The sequence below is a fragment of the Sciurus carolinensis genome, chromosome 19, assembly GCF_902686445.1.
Source record: "Sciurus carolinensis chromosome 19, mSciCar1.2, whole genome shotgun sequence".
NCBI lineage: Eukaryota > Metazoa > Chordata > Mammalia > Rodentia > Sciuridae > Sciurus > Sciurus carolinensis.
Window position 1 is genome coordinate 24,428,901 of NC_062231.1, and position 22,529 is coordinate 24,451,429.

At 40.9% G+C, this 22,529-nt stretch overlaps 1 pseudogene; it reads right to left on the reverse strand.

The window, feature by feature from the left end:
• LOC124970980 (40S ribosomal protein S3a-like) overlaps positions 1-22,529 on the reverse strand; it is an 84,221-nt pseudogene that overhangs the window by 34,630 nt on the left and 27,062 nt on the right.

A 22,529-nucleotide genomic window follows, 5' to 3' on the forward strand; every position in this document is an offset into this window, starting at 1 on the left:
AACTATACTCAGAAATCAAATTATAATGAAAAAAGGAGTTTTGAACAACAATAAACACTTGATTTGGATTGAGTTGCATGAATCTATAATGAATTTTGTCTTCAATGGACTGTTTTCAGTAAAAGTTTAGTTAAAGAACAAAGGTTAAGGATATTGAACACGGGAATATAAATTCTAGCAAAATTAATTTTTGATACTCCTATTTATTGTAAACTTAGACATTTCATGTGGTACCATTTTCTTTTGCTGAAAGAATGCTTTAACATTCCTAGTAGTGCAAATTGGCTGACAGTGAAAACTACCAACTTTGAGAATAACTTCACATCGATTTTGTTTTAACATCTAAAAGTACTCTTCATTAAAAACTGTCTATGGGGACTGGGGTTGTGGCTCAGTGGTAGAGCGTTTGCCTAGCATGTGTGAGGCACTAGGTTCAATCCTCAGCACCACATATAAATAAATAAAATAAAAAGCATGTGTCCACCTACAAAAAATATTTTTAAAAAAAACTATCTAGGTTTCTACCCAGTTCTTTTTAAAGATGCCACTCCATTATCTTTTAACTCACATAGTTTGGGATGAGAAGTCTTCTGACATTCTTATCTTTGCTGGTCTTTTTTTCCCTGGCTATTTTAAGATAACTTTCTTTTTTTAATCACTTGTTTCCAGCAGTTAAATTAATGTTCATATTGGTGTCATGCTGTATATGTTTCTTTTGCTTGAGTTTGTTGAAATTTTTCGATCTGTGGTTTCCATTTCCATAAGATCTGACGACATTGTACTATTATTTTCTGTATTTATTTCTGCCCATTTCTCTTCTTTGGGGTCTCCAATGTCCTACTTCTTCGGCAGAATAATATTTCCCCACAACTCTCTGAAGTGTTGTACTTTTTCTTGTTCAGTCCTTTTATTCAGTACTTCAGTTTTTATGTTTTTCTATTGCTAGAACTTGGAGTTCACTAATCTTTCCTTTCTATTGCCTACTCCTCTGTGTTTCACATATATGATGTTTGACTTCCCAATACGGAATCATTTACTTCTGAAAATTCATTTGCGTTCCTTACTATGTCTCCTTTTTTGTCATTTTAGTCATTGTTTTCCAAATGTTTGCATATTTTTTAGATTTATAATAACTATTTAAAGGTTCTTGTGTGTAATGAAATCATTTGGGTTTATTTTTGTAGACTGTTCAGGTAATTTTTCCTCAATACTGAATATTGCTAATTTTATACTGTTGGGGTTTTGGTTTCTCCCTCTCCTCTCCCTCTCTCTCTCCCTCCTTCCTTCCCTCTCTCACTCTCCCTCCCTTTCCACCCCCCCTTTCTCTCTTTCCCTCATTTTTGAAATACTGGGAATTGAACCCAGGGGTGTTCTGTCACAGAGCTACATCCTCAGCCCTTTTATTTTATGTTGAGTCAGGTTTTTGTTAGGTTGCTTAGGCTGGCCTGAAATTTGCAATCCTCCTGCCTCAGCCTCCAGAGTCGCCGGATTGAAGGTATATACCACCATGCCTGACTTGGACTTTGTGTTTTATTTTTATAAAGTATTGAGTTTTGTTTGCTCACAGATGTACCTACTTACAGATCAAATTTTACCATCTTTTGGAGACTCTTTAAAAAGACACGACATGGTAGGTCCAGAACAGACTTTAATCTGGGACTGATTGGGCCTCACTAACATGGTTAGTTCCTTTAGAGAACTTCATCAATCACTCCCTTACAATGCCTTTCTGCTCTGACCGGCAGAAATGCAAATACACCTAGACTTTTGAGTTCTGTGGATTGTTCAGCCTAATATTTTCCAGTTATTCTTTCCTCATTCTTGAGAAACTTCACTATTCTCATGTGCACATTCATTCTTAAACAAAGACTCAAAGGAACTCTGTGGGCAAAAGTCTAGAGTTCTATCTCTGTGCAGCTCTTTCTTGTCCAAACTCAGTTCTCCATTCTTCAGTCCAATGAAACTGTTCCCTGCCTGCACTGAGCCTGAGGGTCACCTGTAGGCAATACGCAGGGCCACTCAGGACTCAGCTCTCTTGATGGCCTCCCTCCAATCACCATGGTCATGCCCTGCTGTTTCCTGACGCCTGAAAACCAATGTTTTATTGATTTCTGTTTTGTTTTTCTATTTATTCACAGTAGAAGGGTAATTCTGCTGCAATTATTTCTTCCTTGGCAGATAGGGATATTGTGCAATGACTTCAATAAATCAAAACGTAAAAGGTAAAGCAAAAGTTACCTATCTTTTCCCCATTTTCTTCCTCTTCTCTCCCCAGGGGCAATTGCTATCTCATTTGTGGTGCCTATAAGTAAATATTTCATTGTTTAAGGAAGATGAGAAATGAGGCAATTGGGTTTGAAGGTCATGAGGCTTAGAATATGATGGTAGACCAGAGGTTGTATTAGTGTGGGTTCAAACACTAGAGAGACAATAATTCGAAGGAGGGAAAATTTAATGAAAATAATTGCTTAATAAAGAAGGAATTGAGATAATGAGAGACTGGCTAGTAGTAATTAAAAATTATTCTCATTAGCATAAAAGCAATGAAGAGAAGAAGCAGGTACTGTCCAGGGCAGGGAGAGAGCAGCCAGAGAGAGCACCCCTGGGACACCCCACTACACAAGGTTGAGACCCAGTCCTTCCTTGTTGGAGGGGACAGTCGTGGCTCAAGGAATGGCAGGGTTTGCAGAACTTGCTGAAATCTGCCTTCTGAAATTTGCCGGGCACTATCCCAGGAAGGTGGCAGGAAATCCTGTTCCCAGGACTATGTTTCCATGGAGACACTCCAGCCCAACATGCTAATGGAGGCTGGGGTAGCTGCTGGCTCCTGAGGGCTGCTTACTGCCATGGTTTCCAGTTCCTGGGCACCAGAGAACCTTATATGCTGAGAGACCTGGGTGAACATCCAGGACCAGCAAACAAAGCCTTGGTGTCTGCAGCGTCTCTCCTGCATCCTCTACTGAGGACCCTTGATCCCATGCCCGTTGGCAAAGAAAAATAATTAAAGGGCCCAGTTCATGCAGCAGATGAAAGGATGGGTTTGGATCTGAAAAGCAATAGATCAATAAGTGCCACAAGGATGTAGCTCCAACCCCGGATTCATTACCAGATGTTCTTTTGTGTTGTTTAATGTCACTGAATGTAGCTCAATGGAACAGCTGAACCCAACAAAATCAGGGGCCCATTTCTAACTTACTAGGCTTAAAAGTAAATATGCAGTTAGGAGGGGTCTCCTTGCCTCTGAGGGAAGAGGCCCTAGAAGATGCTCACAGAAGCATCAGAGAAGTTGCGTATAAAGAGGCAGCACTGGGCCCCAGTTGGGACCGCTCCAGTGCGCATCCTGACCCACTGGATGTCCTGTGATGACCCTCCACTTACCCCTTGGATCTGGATTCCAGAATGGGAACAAATGGGTCAGTTAATGAATCAGAGGTCAAATGCAGTCATTAACACCTCCGTATTGCCCATCTGTAATCATCTGAGGTGAGGAATGAATGACTCTTCTAAAGTTGACTCATTTAGAAGGATGACTCTTCTAAAGAGCATCCCCTTCTAAAGTTCTACAGATGGATAAGCAATTTGGGGGCTTTTATTCCTTTCTATCACCTTGCTGCTCCTCCCCCCTCTGAAATAACAGATCACAAAAAATTCTTCATTGAATTCATCCATCTGGCCAGACTGGGCGAGGACATAAACTGTTTATACTCCTGAAAGAGCTGAGGGCTTTCCCCGAGCTCCTCAGAATTACAGAAAAATAGTGACGCTCCATCTAAGACATGTGTGGCCACGTGCCGAAAGGCCAAAGGGTAACATCGAGGTTGGACCAAGGCTGAGTTCTAAAATAAACACCAGCATCCTACAGTGGAGTTCCAGGTTCTAAACCAAACCCTACATGTATAAAATTGTGTTTATTAGTAGAACTTATCATTAATCAGCTGGGCAGTCCGATTTTATCAGTGTGACATTAGATGACAGACGTAGACATTCATGGGCGGGGCTCACCTCCAGGTAATCTTGAACGGTAGGGTGCCGGTGTGTTTCTGGGGCTCTGTGCTAGGGTTGGTCCCTGAGGCCGCTGAGTCCAATCACCAGCTCCCCATCTAAACGCAAGGGGTTTAACGTAGGAGAGTAAAGTCGGGGATTCTCCTGCTTCAGGTGAAGATGTGATCTGCAGTAAAGCCAAAACCCCAGGAAGGCAACCCCACAAACCTCACACTTCCCTGCCGCTTGAGCAGCATCTTTGAGCCTGTTCTTGGAAAACGACTCAAGATGCTTTCCTTGCCATTTTTATTTGTGACATTCTTTGTAGTACTTGCCCGATTGCTTAATCCCCTGAGACGATTTTGTCGTTTCACCTGGAATCCAGAAATCTAGCAAGGCAGCAATGCTGTTTTCCTGCAGAACAAGTTCATTTCTAGAACTGTTTGCCTACTGCTTAGGTACCAATTTCAGCATCTTCCTAGGAGCACAGGGAACAAGGATCTTTAGAGCAGGTGCCATCAAGAAGTACTAGCAGAGCATTTTTTACTGCTCGGCAGGATCAGATCACTGAATGCTCAGGACTGCAGAGGACATTGATTATGCTGAACAAGGCAAGTGACCTGGCTCCTGGGCCGCCCTTAAAGGGACAATCCTCAGAGTTCTCACGTATATTCACATGGGCTGTCCAAATCCTCCAGGCAGGTGGCTGAGAAGTACAGATCTGTTATAGTCAGCTAATTTGCTGCTGTGACTAAATGATCCGACCAGCACAACTGTAGAGGAGGAAAGGTTTATTTGAGGGCTCACGGTTTCAGAGGTCTTAGTTCACAGAAAGCTGGCTCCATTCCTTGGGGCTCCAGGTGAGGATGAACATCATGGCGGGAGAGCGTGGCAGAGGGAAGCAGCTCACATCATCAGGAAGCAGAGAGAGAGACTCCACTTTCCAGATACAAAATATGTACCTCCAAACCACACACACCTGCCAGTCACCTCCAGCCACACCCCATCACTTCAATTACCACTCAGTTAATCCCTATCAGGGGATTAAATCACTGATTGGGTTAAGATTCTCACAACCCCGTCATTTCTCCTCTGAACCTTCCTGCACACGTGAGCTTTTGGGGGACACCTGGTATCCAAACCATCCCAAGAACTTAACTGAATTCCATGTCCTCTGAGACAGGGACCTTCTGTTCTTCTAGTGCAGCTGACTCAACTTAGTCCTTGCTAAGGCTGACCCATCTTCTTTTCACCTGAATCTTCTGGAATATCTTTTTCAGTCCTCTTAGCCTTCCCTACAACAGCATACAGATTTCCAAACCCCACACAAACCTCTCCCTTTGTTTCAGAGGGTCCCAACCCTGCTCTGATGTCCTCTTTCTCCATTTCCCACACCGTGACTCAGTCCTGTGACTTACAGTCCTCACATCTCCATACCTTCCTCTGCTCTCTAATTTGGTTCCAGCACTCGCCACCCAAGAGGAAAAGCAGCTCAACAATTTCTCAGCTCCTTTGAGTCACTTTTCTTTAATGCCAGACTTGTGAGCAGGGGACTGAAATCCTTATTACGCCATTGAATTATTTTTGCTTAATTGGCTATATCATACCGGTTTCATGGGGGACACCACAGTAAGAGGATTCATCCTCCGCCCCCCACCACTCCCAGGCTTGATCTCTTTTTGATTAATAACCTGCCTCCAATAACATATAATATGTACATGCATAACAATTAGGAATGCCAAAGAGAAAACATTATCTAAACTAATAATTTATCCATTTTATTGTTGTTTGAAAATCTCAGGTAAAAATATGATATTTAATTCAAGGAAAAAAAAAGCCAAATCAACTATTTTTAAAAATCAAAGGCTAAATCTTAATGGGACTGAGAAGCAGATTTTTTTTTTTTAATAGAGAGAGGTATGAAATATCAGTTTAAATGTCAATTTTAGCCCCTCTCACTCTCCCGAGACTCTGGAAGGAAATGCCACAGACGTGAAGATCTGCCGGGTGCAAATCTGTGCTCTCTGAAAGATGGTAAGCAACAGCTGTCCCCTCGGATGGACTCCCTGTAGAATTCACTGCAACAGCTGTCCCAAGACTGTCACTCTGCTTCATACTGAGCAGAGGCAGCGCACTGATGTTGACACCTGGAGCCTGGTGCACTTTGCTCTCGGGGGAGCTCAGCTGGATGGCTCGGCAGAGGAAGCACTAAAAACGACAAAAGAGAGAGAAACTATAGGTCCTGACTGGAGACGGGGGATCAACTCGCTCTTCTTTGAGGAATCAGAGAATGGTCTCCAAGCCTGATGTCCTTGAGGCTGTAGGTAAAGGTGCACCCAACTTGGACACCTGTCAGTTATGGGTGTGGCCCACAATACCTGGACTCCTTCAGGTAAGTGAAGAAAGGAGGCTTGGGGGCACTGGAGGCTGTGACTTCCAGAGAAGAATTCTAGGGCTAAATTTTCCCAAGAGAAAGGTAGCTGGGGATTTTACAAGGACAAGGGACCACAAGTACAGCAGGTGCCAGGGGACCTAATGCAGCCAAAAAAGAACGCACGTTACATGTGATTGGATAAAACTTCATAAACAGGAAAAAAAAAAAAAGTGATCCAGTTACTAGACCTGTCTGAAGAAAATGTCTTGCCTGCAGTTGCGCTTGTTGACTGCAAAACTGAGGCTTGGATTTGGTTCTCCTACATGTCACTAGGCATATACTAAAATGTTGACTTGATTGATATATTTGCACATCTTAGAATCAGAAGTAAGAAGCGTCTACTCTCCACTTCATTGTTATTGAGAAAAAAAATCACTTCTTAAAAGACGGAAGTGATAGAATCTTGCAGAAAGCTGGACTGAAATGGCAGTCAAGTCCCCAAAGTGTTTGTAACAGTCGACATAACTGAAGATTTATTGAGCACCTACTGCACAGACACATTGTGTTTAGGAGATCCAAGCCCTTGCTGGGTGTTCAATGTGCCAGTCACTAATATGAATCCTTTACCATGAAGTTTCTCCTTCATCCCCACAATGACTTCATGAAGTAAGAATAACTTTCCTCATTATATAGAGGAGGAGATTGGGGCTGAGCAAAGTTGCAGAACTTGCCCAAGGTCACAGAGTGAATATATGGGAACAGTGGTTAAATCCAGATATTTCCACTGCTCTGAAGAAGGGCTCTAACTGTAGACAAAACCAACATAGCACTAACTTCAGACCTTGTACCATTGGTGGGTGTGGAGGATGGTCCTGACCCAAGGGCAGGTGTCTACACTTTACAGACTGCATGCTGAGATCCATAATGAAAGGTGAAGAAAGTTTGCCAGAGGACATGGCAGTTCATTAAAGATTTGAAGGATGATAAGAAGCCCAACAATTGAAGGGAAATCTTTTGGATGCTCCCGAAATTTTTTTAAAAAATGTGCACATATCAAGGTATGAAAGAAAACATGTCATGTTGACAGGCAGCAGCAACAGATCAAGTGGACATGCCCACAACTGAGGTCCAAATGGACTTTGCTACATGTTGAAAACATTTCTCTTTGTGAAAGGGGAGGTGGGGAATGAACAATTCACTTCTCTAGGGGATTTTAACCTCATGGTCCATTTGGGCTGCATTTCAGAGTCTGGATGCAGTTGAAGATGAGAGAATTGTGAAAGATTTTAGCAGTCTTTGAGAGATAATGGGAAATAAAAGGATTATCTCAGGTCTCAAGATCAGTAAATTCACCATGGATAAAGAGATCAGATATGCTCTAAAAAGGACTCATGCACCTGTCTTAGGCTCCCTCAGTGCCAAGTACATCAAGGAGAAAGCACATACTTATCCATAAAACTTTAGAACAGATTAGTCATATTTTTGTGCACACCTCAATAAGGAGTGAGATAAAGAGTACTACACAATTTTTAAAAAATGTAATTTATATCTACTACATGGAAGGTATTAGGCTGGATTTGGAGAAGAATACAGAAGAACAGAAATGACAGCTTCCAAACCTTTATCGATTCACATTATTCCCAAACTTCATGACATTAAATCCTGGAATGTTCATTGGACTAACCCACACACCCACTGTAAATTCTTCAAGGTCACACGCCTAACAAATACCTGGGGTGGATTTTTTTTTTTTTTTCCAAAATGGCGCCACTACTACTTTGGCGGAGGCTGAGAATCATGTTCCACAGAATCCTTTTCCTTGGCAGGGTTTCAGGATAGAGTTTGGTGATTGGTGACAGTGACATGAGATCTGGGAGGTAGAAGAGAAAGTCACCTTCTTAGGAGGGTACATCAGTTGGATTTTGTGGCTTTCTCCAATAGAGTGACCACAGAGCCCAAGTGACCACTTTGGTGAACCCACTTTGGTCTAGCTGTGGGGTGAGGTGGCTTCTTCACATTCCCCTTGAAATCTGGTCTCTCTAGATACCTCAGTGCTTCCGGCTAGAGTTGCTCATCTCTTTCTCTGATTTCCAACTGCAGGTTTCAGGTTTTGTCCACTCGTGTACAACCTTAAACGAAACTATTTTATGTAGCTCACAATTCTTTAGGGATAGCTGAATGGTTCTTCTTGTCCTGACCAGACTGGCTTCTCTGGGCTCCGTCCAGCATATGTGGTCAGGTAGTGGACTGAGAGTTAGCTGGATGTCTTGTTCTGGTCCTTTCTGAGTGACTGGCAGTGGACTCTCTACTAGGGTGTTTAGATTCTCCTCCCCATGGCTCATTCACAGTGGACTGATTTAAGGTCCTCCACAAGACTGCTGTGGGGTTGCAAGTAGCAGCAAAAGAAGGAATGTTGCAGTGTTCAGAAACTCTGGAAATATCTGCTTGCAGTTATTTGATATTGTAACAATGACCAAAGCAAGTCCTGTGGCCAAGTCCACTCTCATGCTGGGAGAGCGTGTCCGAGGACTTGGCACATGGATGAGGAGACTTCATGGCTATTTCTATAACTGGCAAAGTCCTGATTCCCAAGCTACATCCCTTATTCTCAAACGATTTAGTGACCTTTTTTTTTTTTCCTGAATCCAGACTATTAGAATTAACAGCTGAATCAAGATGGACTCACTTGGAATTGGCACATATTTGATCATAATTCTTACCTTTCTAAAAACATTTTACCAAAGTGCTCATACTCTAGAAGCATATGCATTTCTGATTATTCAAAAGGGGAGAAGGAAATGAGAGACAAATTGTTACATATACAAGACCATGTAGTACAAACCCAGAGGAAGAACAAGTATATGAGAATATATTTTTTGCTTTTTTAGCCATACTGGGAATTGAACCCAGGACCTTGCACATGCTAGGCATGTCCTCTGCCACTGAGCTACAGCCCCAGCCCATGAATAATTTTGATGAGAGGTAAGTTGGTTAAGAATACATAATGATAGAAATATTGACCTATTTCCTAAGCCTGTAACTCATCTTGCTGTCAGACTGTGTTGGAACACTCCGTGTGAATTTGTCCCTGATATTTCACTGTGAAGTTTAAGAAAAGCCAAGTCTCCAAGAGGGGTCCCAATGGGCCCTACTCTGTGTCACTGGAGGAACCACAGACTGATTTTTACAGCTCAGCATGTTTTTGTTTTGACTGCTGAGATGAACAGTCTCCACAAAGTCTCATTTTGCAATGAACCAAAGAAATGCAAACAAAGAACAATGAACTATGTCAGTATCAAGCAATCAGGAGAGGGGAGGGGGGCGGGGAGGGCCGCATTCTGTGCTGATATAGGGAAGCCAAAGGCATCCCCTCCCTTCCTTCAGAGCAGACGTGCCTTTTACACCAAAGACTGGGACTCCCGGGCTTATGAACAGCCTTGTTTACATTTCTGTCTTAAATAAAGCCTTTTTTTTTTTCTCTTGAACTGTTTCTTAGTTAACTTTGATTGACATTATATCCATATTCAAAAGAAAAGTCATTATCCTCCCATGTTCAAATCTTCTTGCCACAAAGTCCTTATTTTGATTCACTCACTGATTCATTCAAGTATGATCCATTTACTGAGTGACTTCTAGGTAAAAATGTAATTTCCTAACTGTGGAGACAAACAAACATACAAATGAGTTTCTTCCCCAAAGGAGCTTATATTACAAAGAGTGAATGGAAAATTTAAAAATAAGGACCCATAATGGAAGAGAATATTGAATTGCAATAAATGCTAATAATTTTGTACTTAAAATTAGTTCTAATTATTAGTTAGTAATAATTAAGTCTTAATATTAAGAACTAACATTAAGCTAGTGGAATCTGCTTGTAGGAAGTAAAAATTTAGCCACCTTGATAAGCAGATAAATTACTTTTTCATTTGAAGATTCATATATTCAATGACCCAGAAATTCTCTTCAAAAATATAGGCACAAGAGAAATTCTTTTATATGTACCACAACAGAATGTAAGATAGTTAAAATCAACATAATCTATAATAGCAAATATTCAGGAAAAAACCTAAGTAAGTATTACCATTTAATGGAATATTACTGAATGAATTGTAGAAAGAAAAATAAAGCAGTATTTGATGATTAGGAGTATACATTCTAGGCATATTTTTACAAAAAATTGGCATTTTTTTTAAATGTTAAACTTTCATATATCTTATAACTCCATGGTTCCTCTCTGAAGTTTGTTCCCACGAAAATTACTGTATGTCTATATGTATTTTTAAATACATGAATATACACATACTCTATAAACATATATTTATAAACACATATTCATATACACATTTCTTTAAACATATATTCATGTTCTCCCCCTCATATATTCATGTTTATAGAAATATAAATATATATGTACATACATATATTTACACATATTTTATATTACTCAATAAATTTTATATATAATAAAATATAATTTTATATACATTCTTTCAGATTATCTTTGTTCATATTGATAAAATGTAGAAAAAATGTATAAGAACAGAAAGATGGACCAATGAATAAAATATATTCACTCAACAGAATTTTTTTGGGGGGGTGCAGACTGGGATTGAACTCAGTGGCACCAGACCATTAAGCCACATCTGCAGCATGATTTTGACAGGGTCTCACCAATTTGCTTAGCACCTCATTTTTGCTCAAACTGGCTTTCAACTCTTGATCCTCCTGCCTCAGCTTCCCAAGCCACTGGGATTACAGGCATACACTATTGTACCCAGCTCAAAAGAATATTATACAGCAGTGAATAAATAGATATTGATAAATCTTGAATATAAAAAATAAATGGACTCCACTTTCAGCCGTGATAACTTGTTACACAACAGGCTAGAAGAGCTAACTTAAAGAAAACAAAATAAAATCTGAAGGATCAGTGAGCTGTGGAGGCTGGGAAGAGCTGAGGGGCCAAGAGAGTAGAGAGAACTGCAGTTTACTGAGGTGAGCACAGCATTATCCAAGCTGCTTCCCCCATGAAGCCTGGGTGGATCATCGGAGGAGGGCAGGAAGCTGAGGAACAAAGTTATTTCGAGCTAGTAAGTGCTACAGGGCATCCGATGCCCTCCATGTTCCAGGGAGGCAGACACTGCAGAGATGTCTGCCATGCAGTCAGCAAGAGGTTAAGATCCTGCCAGGAGAAGGTGTGTGCTGAGTGAGGGCAACATCATAACGCTCCCCAGGCATTTCTTGACTATTAGCCAAACCAGGAAAGGCAAACTAAGCTGAGACTTGCTGAAAAGCAATGTGGTTGTCAGAAGTTTTGTATTGCTAAGGAGAAAAAATTTAGTCCATGAGATACCAAAGAAGAGAAGTCCCAGCAGCGCTCTCCTCAGTAAGCCTGAAATCTCACTCCAAAACTAGGAGTAAACCTGTGGTAGACAGAACCTTCAAAAGATGGCATTTCAGACCAGGATGAGCTCTTTATCTGCTATATTAATCAGGGTTCTCTAGAGGAGCAGAACCCACAGGAAGTGTGATAATAAATGGGGATTTATTAGATGGGCTTCCACGACCAGAAGCTGGATGGTCCACAGTGGCCTCTGCAGCTGGAGAGCTGGAAGAACCAGCAGCTGTGCAGCCCAAGAGGAGGAAGCCCCAGAACAAGAGGGATCAGCAGTGCTACCTAGTCCCAGACCAAGGCTTCTGGAAACTCCCTGGAGAATCACTGGCAGAGTCCACTTTGGGAGAGTGAAGAAGCGAGAGTCAGATGTCCTCAGATGATCAAAGCAGTGATCGAGAACCCATTCAAGAAGAGCCGAGCTGCATCTGCATCTGCTTCCTTGTTCTTCCAGCTTTTATTCCATCCTACTGGGCGGTGCTGCCCACGCTTAGGGAGGGGCTCCATCCCACTTCGCTATCCCACATGCCAATCATTCCTAGACACGCCCTCATGGACACACCCAGAAGACTTAATCATGGGCATTCCTTAATCCAATCAAGTTGACAACTCAAATTAACCATTATACCTGGTTAGATTTAGATGTTCTCCCCCCTCTAACTATATGTCGAAGAGTAGAGTTATCCCTCATAGAAGAGAATTACATCATCCAGAATGTTTATAGTATTTTATATTCATGCCATTCAACTACCACTTATTCCAAATGTATTGATCAGCAATACCCAAAGTTATGCTGCGTAACAGGCAGCATTAAACTCTCAGAAGCACACGATGAGCATTTCTTTGTTTCTTGCACACCTGTAAGTTGGCTGCATTGGTTCTGCCTATGGCTCTCATTCTGCAGGCCGGCTGGGGTATTGCTTTGGGTTACATGTCTGAATATGAGTGAGGGGGGTCTACTGAGTTTTGTTCTATGGTCCAGGCTGAACAGAACAGTCAACCCACTCACATTTCTTCTTTGGTAATGACAGAATCACCATCAAGCATCTGCATCCAGGCAAGCACATTGCAAATTTTCCCCATAGCACTTTAACTAAATACCCATTCACAAAAGACACTGGGCAAAGTTCAGGGTGAAGGGGCTTTGGCAGATCTTCTGTATCATCAATGAGTCATGGAACTATATGAAAAATTAATACTACTTCATGGCAGAAATGGAGAGAGAAAAAAATGGGACCAGGATTCTACCTTGGGTTCATTCTCTTGGTTGTGATTATCTGTATCTCTCCCATGGTCAAAATATTCTCATGTGCATGTCCAGGTTCAGAAATCTCATTCAGTTATGTCATATACATACATCTAGATGCATTTATCCCAGGAATGCGAGGATTCACATAATTTTTAAAATCTCATTTGTTACACTAACAAAATAGTGGAGAAAGATGTGATCTTTTCAAAGGATGTGAAATATCAATGATAAGATTCAATATATATTTATGATAAATATCTTAGTGAATTAGAGACAGAAGGGAATTTTGTAAGTTTGATAAAAAGTAGTTACAAAAACATTGCTGTAAACATCATATTGACTAGTGACATTTCTAAAGCTCTCCCCTTGAGAGTATAACAAAGACAAAGATGTTCGTTATTATATTTCATTCATCATTGTCTTAGTGATCCAAGCCAGTGGGTTAAATTAAGGGGGAAAATGGCATAGGGGGGTAGATAGGAAAGAAGCAAAATTGTCACTATTCACACGTTATACACTGGTGCATATAAAATGATTAGAATAAGTGAAGTGAAATTAGGGAGTTTGCTAACTGATCAATTCTAAATAATTATTATATTCTAGAGAGCAGATACATAAAAGTAGACAACTAAATGAAAGGAAGATATCCTGTCAATAACATTAAGTATTTCAAATATGCAGAAACAAAGATGTTTAAACCTTTGCACAGATGTTATTGAGAGAAATTAAAGATCTAAATAAAGTAATGCACGATGTTTATAGATTGGACAACTGAGTATTGTTGTTAATTTCCCCCCAATTGATCTATAGATCTGAAATAATTTTAGACTATAGCAGCCCACATGTAATTGGCACATTGCTTCTGACATTACATGAAAATGCAAATAGTCAAAAACAGTTAACTCCATCCTAAGAAGAACAAATCTGGAAGATGTATGTTCATTATAAAAGGAGAGTTGGTGCCTTTGCATTAAAGTTCCCCACTTCCAGAAGAGGAGGTGTGGCAGTGTGCACCTGAATATTGTATCTCCTGGTTCTAACCCAATGAACATGGAATAACTCTTCAAGGGGCAACTGAGATAACAACAAGGAAGGATTCCCTGTGAGTGTAGGACACCATTCTTTAGGATGAAGAATGCACCCTAAATAAACTAAAACAATATGGTGCCCTGTACCCAGTGGGAAATGCTGTGGTTTGCATTTTGACTTATTCACACTAAAGCTCACATTGAGACTTTGTCCTAATGTAATCCTATTGACAGGTGCTAAGCCTGTTAAGTGATTATTAAGTCATGGGGTCACCACCCTCATGAAGGGATTAATATAGTTCTGGAGGGTGTGGATTAGTTATTTCAAGAGCGTGCTGTCTGCCTACAACTGGCCGGCTCTTGGTACCCTCCTTCACTTCCTTTCTCACCATGTGAGCTCCCTGGGCTCACTTGCCTTTCCATCTGGAGTTCTTCTCCCAAAACCAAGCGGATGCTGGTGCCAAGTTCTCAGACCTCCAGAACCTCCAGTCAAAATGAATCCTTTTTCTTTATAAATTACCCATTCAGTCCCCATTTTTGTTGTTATAAGAACAGAAAACAGACTAAGAAAGGTGAACTCTCTGGGTTCAGTTTCCAAGGGGTAAAAGTATGTTTGACTCTATTTAACTCCAATCCCAGGAACCTACTTAGGGAAGATGTTTCCTTATTTCAGCAACTGTAGGCTCTGTGATCTAAAGGGTGTGACCAAATTCCCATTGAACTTGGTCACTGTCCTGTTTGGTCACTTTGTGCTATTGTGCCAAAAGATCCAGAGAAAAAGGAGGGGGTCCATCAATTGGTAGGGAACCTGATCATGAGGATATGGTGCTGCTAGATAAAGGTCCAGGGAAGAGTGTTTGGCAGTTGCCATCCACTGGGACACTCATGCATCCTCCTGCTGAATTCAAATACAAAGCAGGTGCTGCGACTTAGGAGGACATGGTGAATGGATGTTCACCTGTGAGTTCAAGATTAGCCGTGGTGGGGAAGTTACAGTTCCTCCTATGAACTTTCCTCTTGTAAGCGTCACCAGGAAAAGAGAACAACTGATTGGAGAAGCTGGTCACAGGCAGGGTGAAGATGCCAGAAGAAGTGAATTTAAGTAGCGAGAATTGTGCAAGACTGTGTCTGACGGAGGACCATCCAGACTTGGCCTTCTGTGCAAGCTACTCATACCACCACCTGCCAGCAAAGCAGGCTGCTGGTAGCGTGTGGCTGGAACTTCTCTGGACTTTGCTCCCATGACAGGAGCCAACACGTCCTTGGTTAAGACTCTCTCCAGGACACGGTCCTTTGCCCCCATTTGGGACCACACTGAAAGGATTTTCCTGTGTTAAGCCTGTGAGAACAGCTGTGGTCTGTGTTTCATTTTTCCTAATCCTGATTTCTTTGTTTCCCTATAAAATTTGTTCCAAATTACACTGTCCAACAAGCCCAACAAATCTCCATCTGAGTCATTTCCATAGTTGCTGTCCTGGGATGGTTTTCATCTTTAAAGCACACACAGCTGAGGTCCAAAGGTCAGGAAGGTAAGGAAGAGGGGTGTCCTTTTCCGCTGACAACTGTACATACTCAGCATATAAGAATGGTCACTAAATCAAGAATTCTCCTTCCCAATACACTGCCAACCTCTTGAAAGCACAGTACAATTAAATACTTTTTATATTCCTACATATTCCACAGTAACCATTCAGAGGAGACGTTAAATAAATTTCCCTTGTTCTTTAAAATAAAGAATCAACTCTTCCACAACAAAAGCGAAGTTGTTCTATTCATGCATAGTGAGAAGTGCTTTCTTCTCCTGTCTGGTGGCATCTGATCATCCTTTTCTCTTGTGAAACTTCAGATCAGCATCTCTGGTCTCCCTGGTGGCATGAATAGGGGAGGAGTCACCTCGCGGGGTTGTCACTCTCTCTTCAGGTGCTTTGACATAGAAGCAAAGAAATTGACAGATGTGTGATGAGAGATGCCAAGTGTTAAAGAGATAACTTTTCAGAAGCAATATAGATAAAGGAGGGAAAGGAGCTGTTACCACAGCCATCCCTGGGTCCCGGGTTCTAAGCTGGTGGGGTGCTTTCTGGCAAAGTGAATAAGGACGGTTTGCAGGAGGGGCACCTCAGGGAGCCCTAATTCCATCAGCTGGCATCGCCTGTAGTTTCTGCTCTCCAGTACAACATATTTTCCATGTAGTGATAAAGGCAAAGCACATTTCATTAATTCGTGATTTCTCCTAAAGAGCAAAAAGTTTAGCTACAGATCCGTGTGTGACTTTGTCAAAGAAATGGATGTAAGGGAAGAACAATGGGTTCATCTCCCAGGAAGGCAGCTCTCTGCTGCCCGATGCTCTGGACCAGATCCCCTGCAATTAGCCCAGTCAAAGGCCTGCTCGGCCGTGGGTCCTGGATTCCCACAGGAAATCCTTCTGGGAATGGAGGTTAAGCCAGACCCTGCAGTGTTTCGCCGGCCAGCTGTGATTTCTCCCTGGAGGCACGGCTCAGTCAATACGTCTAAGCCGAAGTCCAGGACTTGAAATTCCAGTCACCACCCGGGAAGCAGCTTGCCATAGTTCTTTGTGCTGGCCACTCGTACCTCTGAGGCTCCAGCAGTTTCTCAGCTGCAGTGTGTGCAAAGGGACAGGAGCATCTAACTGCGATTCTTTGGAGGGTGAATATTGGCAGAACACTTGTATGTCTGCTGATGCACAGCCAGGTGGACTTGTCGAGGCTCAGTCAACTAGAGCTTTCCATATGCAGTTTCCTACGCAATGAACACAGGTCTCACACAGCTATTAAGTATGGAGGAATTAGTCCAAGGCCGAGGGAGACGGTATGAATGGTATTTGACATGGAGTAGTGATTTTATTATTATTGGCTGCCATGAAATATGGACTTACATTCCAATGTGATACGCTCATTCGGAAGTGAGACACATATTTAGATGTTTCCCTTCAGTGCCTGTATGCATGAGGGAATAACGCCATATGTAAGGAAATTAAGGGCTGTCTTGGAAGATGGAGCGCTACATAAAAATAAGTTCCTCTCTGCCAGACAGCTCTCATTTGCCCTTCAAAATCCACTTTCTGCCATTTTCTACCTCTCGCCCCATGAGGGTGACCTGTGCATGCAATCCCAAATCCTCTGCCGTCCTCTCAGCTCAAGCAAGTGAGGGGGAGAGAAGAGAGAAGAGGAGGAAACTGGAAGATGGGAAGTAAGGCTTCAGGGTCTTACTCGCCGTGACATCTGTCTGTCAGGTATCCTTTGAGCCAGTTGTGAGTCTTGATTGGAACTTAGTGATGCATTTCCCTCTATCATTTTTCTTCAGGTTCAGCTCTACACATACTGAAAAGCCCCTTATGGCCTCTCTACCTCCTGTCCACACTTTTATAAACCCCTCTGGAAACAGAAAAACAGTGCAATGCCTGGATGTGAGTCACGTATGCAGTTATGAATTTTCTAGAAGTCACATTTAGGAAACACGTGGAATTGATTTTAATAATCCATTCCAATTAACCCAATATGCCTCGATGCCATGCTAAGCTCGTTACACCCAAATGTCCTGTGATCTTACAATAACTCTCTGAGCATTATACTGACCTTTTCAGAGAGGTTCACTCCTTGATTTCTTTGCTCATCACTTAGTATTATTGGGTGCTACTGTACATGAGGCACTATTCTAAGGTTGTTTTAGTCAGATTTTGTTTCTCTCTGATCAAAGACCTGACAAGGACAACTTAGAGTGGGGGAAGTTTATTTTGGCTTATGATTTCAGAGAATCACTCCATGATCAGCCAACTTCATGACTCTGGGCCTCAAGTGAGGCAGAGCATCATGGTGGAACGGTGTGGAGGAGGAAAGCAACTCAGAGCTCTGCTCATCAGGGACAAAATATAAATCTCCAAGACTTGCCCCCAGTGATTTACTTTCTCCAGCTATACCCTACCTGTCTATAGTTACCACCCAGTTAACCAATACCAGTGGGTTAATCTCTCCTCTCATAATGTACTTTTTCACCTCTGAGTATTCTTGCCTTTTCTCACACATACACCTTGGTTAGACACCTCATATCTAAACCATAACCAGAGTCTAGGACATTCAAAGAGCAAACATCTCCATTCATGATTCTGTAATTCAGTGAGGGGCAGAAAGGATAGGGAACACACTAAATAACCAAGTCAGATAGAATATTAGAGAGGAAAAAACGCTTTCAGCCAAAAAAATAAATCCCAGGTTGGGGATAGAAAGAGGAGTGGAATAGCCAGGTCCAATAGTGGTTCTGCAAGGTATAAAATCACAATTTTATACATTTTGGTCAGGCCACAGTCTACCTGCTCTGTAGGAAACTTTTGAGAGTTGTCCTAAAAACACCAGCCATGTAAATGACCAGAGGAAAATTAATTCAGGTACGAGGCACAAAACATGGGTGCAAAGGTGCAAGAGGGGTATGCTTGAAGTGGTCAGGGAAGAGCAGCAAGGCAGGGTGGCTGGAATTTGCAGAGTCAGCTCAGGGTAGCAAAGCAGAGGGTCAGAGGAGAGAAGTCACCAGGAAGTGGGGATAGTGGGAACATCGCCCATGGCTCTTTAGCTCAAAATAAGTTCTTAGTTTACTTTCAGTGAACTTGGAAGCCATTCATAAATTCTAAGCAGAGGCATGACATAGTCTATATTCATTTTAAAAAGAAAATCGCCTCTGTGGCTGAAGAGTAGATGGAAAAGTGGCAGAGGAAAAGGCAGAGATCTGGTCAGGGGTGCAGCAGCCATTTAGGCAAGCTATTGGGGATGAGGAGTTGGACTTCAGGGTGACTGGGGAGGGCATGCTGAGAGGTGGATCATGAATTTATTTGAAGGGCGTACAAAAATAAGAACAAGTTTGCTCTAAGTTCAGATCTGCCTAGACCAAAGCCCAAGCTCTTGGATTTCATTAATAAGTCCCTGGTTTTCTATTCAACATACAAGCCAACATGTTTTGATGGTCATTTAGGGAGGTTCTATAAACTACAGAAGCTAAATTCTAAGATTAAAACATTGTGCATTCTGGCTTTAAGTACCTATCCAAATGCTAGGTAAGTTTCTGGCAAAAGCAGGGAATCACCTTAGACAACCTGGAATGGAACCAACATTGGACCCAGCTATCCCATTCCTTGCTTTATACCCAAAGGACTTAAAACCAGCATACTACAGTGACATAGCCACATCAATGTTTATAGCAGCTCAATTCCCAATATCCAGGCTATTGAACCAACCTAGGTGCCCTTCGACAGATGAATGGATAAAGAAAATGTAGTATATAGACACAATGGAATATTACTCAGCCACAAGGAAGAATGAAATTATGGTGTTTGCTGGTAAATGGATGGAACTAGAGACTATCATTCTAAGTGAAATAAGACAGTTCCAAAACAACAAAGGCCGAATGAATGTTCTCTCTGATATGCAGATGCTAACCCACTAAGAGGCGGGGAAGATTAGAAATTCATTGGACTAGACAAAGGGGAAAGGGAACAGGAAGGACAGGAGATTGAATCGGACATAACTTTCCTAACCTTATGAATACATGACCAATGTAACTCCATATCATAAGCAACCACAATAATGGGATTCTAATTGGAAGAAGTTATACTTATTGTATGTGTGTATAAAAAGAACAATTTTTTTTTAAAGCATGGAATTAGAAGTCAGGGGAATCTTCATTTCACCCCAGCTCCTGCTTCACAACTTCCTCAATCAACTTATTTAGATTTCACTTTACTCCTTACATTTCTGCATCTAGAGATGAATGCATTTTGTTAAGTGTAAGATTTTATTAAAAACACTGTTTAAATCCAGATGTTAGGGAAGAAAAAAAAAAAAAACCAGAAAATCTTGGATTACCCAGTTTCCAAAAGAAGGGATGTTAGAAGTCACTGATTTCTGGACTTGTCAGGATGAAGATCTGCTATTGGGACAGCCTGATTTTTCAGGAGAAGACAGACTGTTTGGTGATGGATATGATATTAGTCATTATTCAAGGCCCACCTGCATTGAAATATCACACTGTGCCCATAAATAACTGATTATGTTTTGTTAACAAAATTTTTAAATTTAAGAAGACAGGATGGGAATTTGTTCATGTGGGACTCTTGTGAAGATTTCTGTCTTTTCCATTTAGGCAACTTCTTTGATTCCAGTTTGGGGTTTTAAAGATGTATAAGGTAACAGTGTATGACTGCTGTCTTCTACCTCGATAGGAGAACATCAAATTCCAGGAAGTGACCATTTCCATCACTGAGCAATTTCATGCTAACCAGAAATTTATAGTTTGCATGATTTATAGTTTGTGTGATTGAAACAGAAGATGCTTCAAATTGAACATTAGTTCTAACTGGCATCATAGAGAAAAGCAGATGCTTTACGGACGTGAAATTTTAAGTAGACTTTGTATGCTCAAAGAATTCTGTCTTAGTGTAAATGATAAACCAGTTACTGGATATGTTAAACCCTATTAATATTAAAAATATTTCAATTACCACTCAGTGTATAGGTGAAATTATTGCAGATAAACAATGACATGTCTATCATTAGCTGAGATGGTGATTTTTAGAATCACATTAACATACTGTCAAATTTTTATGTGTTATGGAAAATTTTATTCAGTGAAGAGAAATAAAAAGGTGTTGGTGGTGATAAACATTTTGCGGTTAAAAATACATAAACAGGCAGTTTATGTTTGAACCATTACGAGCAGGCTTTTAAAGATAAGAGCATTGTCAACAGCAAGATTTTACCATCCATAGGCTAGTTGTTGTTTTTTTTTTTTTTAATTGTAAGGCGGTCCATTTATATAGAAATGTAGCTTTCCAGAAATGTGTGCATTGCCTTCTAATATCAACTTAGATCCCATGTCTCAGCTGAGATAGCTATTTTAACTGGTTGACAGCTGAATTAGTCCATCAAATCCAAAAGGTCTATTAATATTGAGCCAGAAATGGAAGTACCCTTGGCTGACTTGAGGTCAGAGAGTACGTCCCAGCTTTAATGAGTGGTTGGTTTGTTTGCTGTCACTGGTGGGAAAGTAGGACCTAGAGAAAGGAAGAGCGGGTATTCCGGGCACCATGAAGATCACGGGTAATGCCTCCTACAGACAGAGCTGATCACTTGCAACGGAGTCAGAACCAGCAGCACCCAAGGAAGGAAGAGAATTATTTTACATGGATTATTTTACTTTTCATAGAACATCTTTTCCTTAGCCCTCTATCGCCATCACCTAAGAATAACTTCCCAAACTGCCGAATGTAGGTGTTCAGATACTATAACATGAACCCCAGGGGTGGATTCAAATGGAGGCTGACAGCCTTCCACGGAAATCTCGCTGATGAAGTGGCATATGGACAGCCCTGTTTTTTAAAAAATATCTGACAGATCTATTCATGTATTCCATAAATGCTATTTTTTTTAGAATTCACCATATGATAGATATTACAATAATTTTAAAATTCCAAATCTCATTTTTTTCAGGCTATGGCATTAATTTAAACTCTAAGATATTTAATTGAAAGGCAGTCAAATCAATAGGACATAAACTTTCTATGTTCATGTATGAATATAGCCTCACCGAAACTCCACATCACGTTCCACCACAAGAATGGGACCTTTATTTAGAATAAGTTATACTCCATGTATGTAAAATATGTTCAAATACACTCCACTGTCATGTATATTTAAAAAGAACAAATAAAAAAGCACTTCACCACCACTAAAAATAATAAATTAAATATTTAATCTACAAGTAAAAATTTTGTGTATTTGGTGTATGTGAGATTTGATATATGTATACCTTGTGTGATGATTAACACAATCAAATCAATTAAAATTATATCCCTTACATCCCATGCTGTAGATCAGATCCCCAGACAGTACTAATCTTACCATTGAAAGTTTGTGACCTTCACCCAGCATCTGATAGTTTTTCATTTAATCATTTCTATTCAAGCAGCCAGAGACTTCTTTAAAGCATTGAACTAAAGTTGTATAATTATATGTTATACATTTAATTTATTAGGAATTTTAAAGCAATAAGACACAAAGCAAACACATTTAGGAAAGTGGTGGCTGGCTTGAGTTTTTCCAGTTATTACTCTCTTCAGATATCAGCACTTACAAATGTGAGTTGGAACTAGTGTGAGAACCTACTGTGTGTCACTGGGATGAATAAAAACAAATTTTTTTTTCTGCTACAAAATATTGCATAGCAGAAATGATGTGGAGCAACTAGAACTCTCAAGCACTCCAGTACAAGCAGAAACAGGTGCAGCAACTTTAGAGAATCATTTGTCAAAATCAACTTGTCAAAATTAAAAACATGTACACTCTAATGAATTGCACAAAATGTGTGCATGTGTCAATCAAAACACATACATGAAACTATTCACAGCCTCATCACTCACAATCGTCCCCCACAGAAAAGACACCGATGCAGGTGACAGTGGAGTGGATCAATGAATTGGGGCATGTTCAAAGAACACCACGGAGG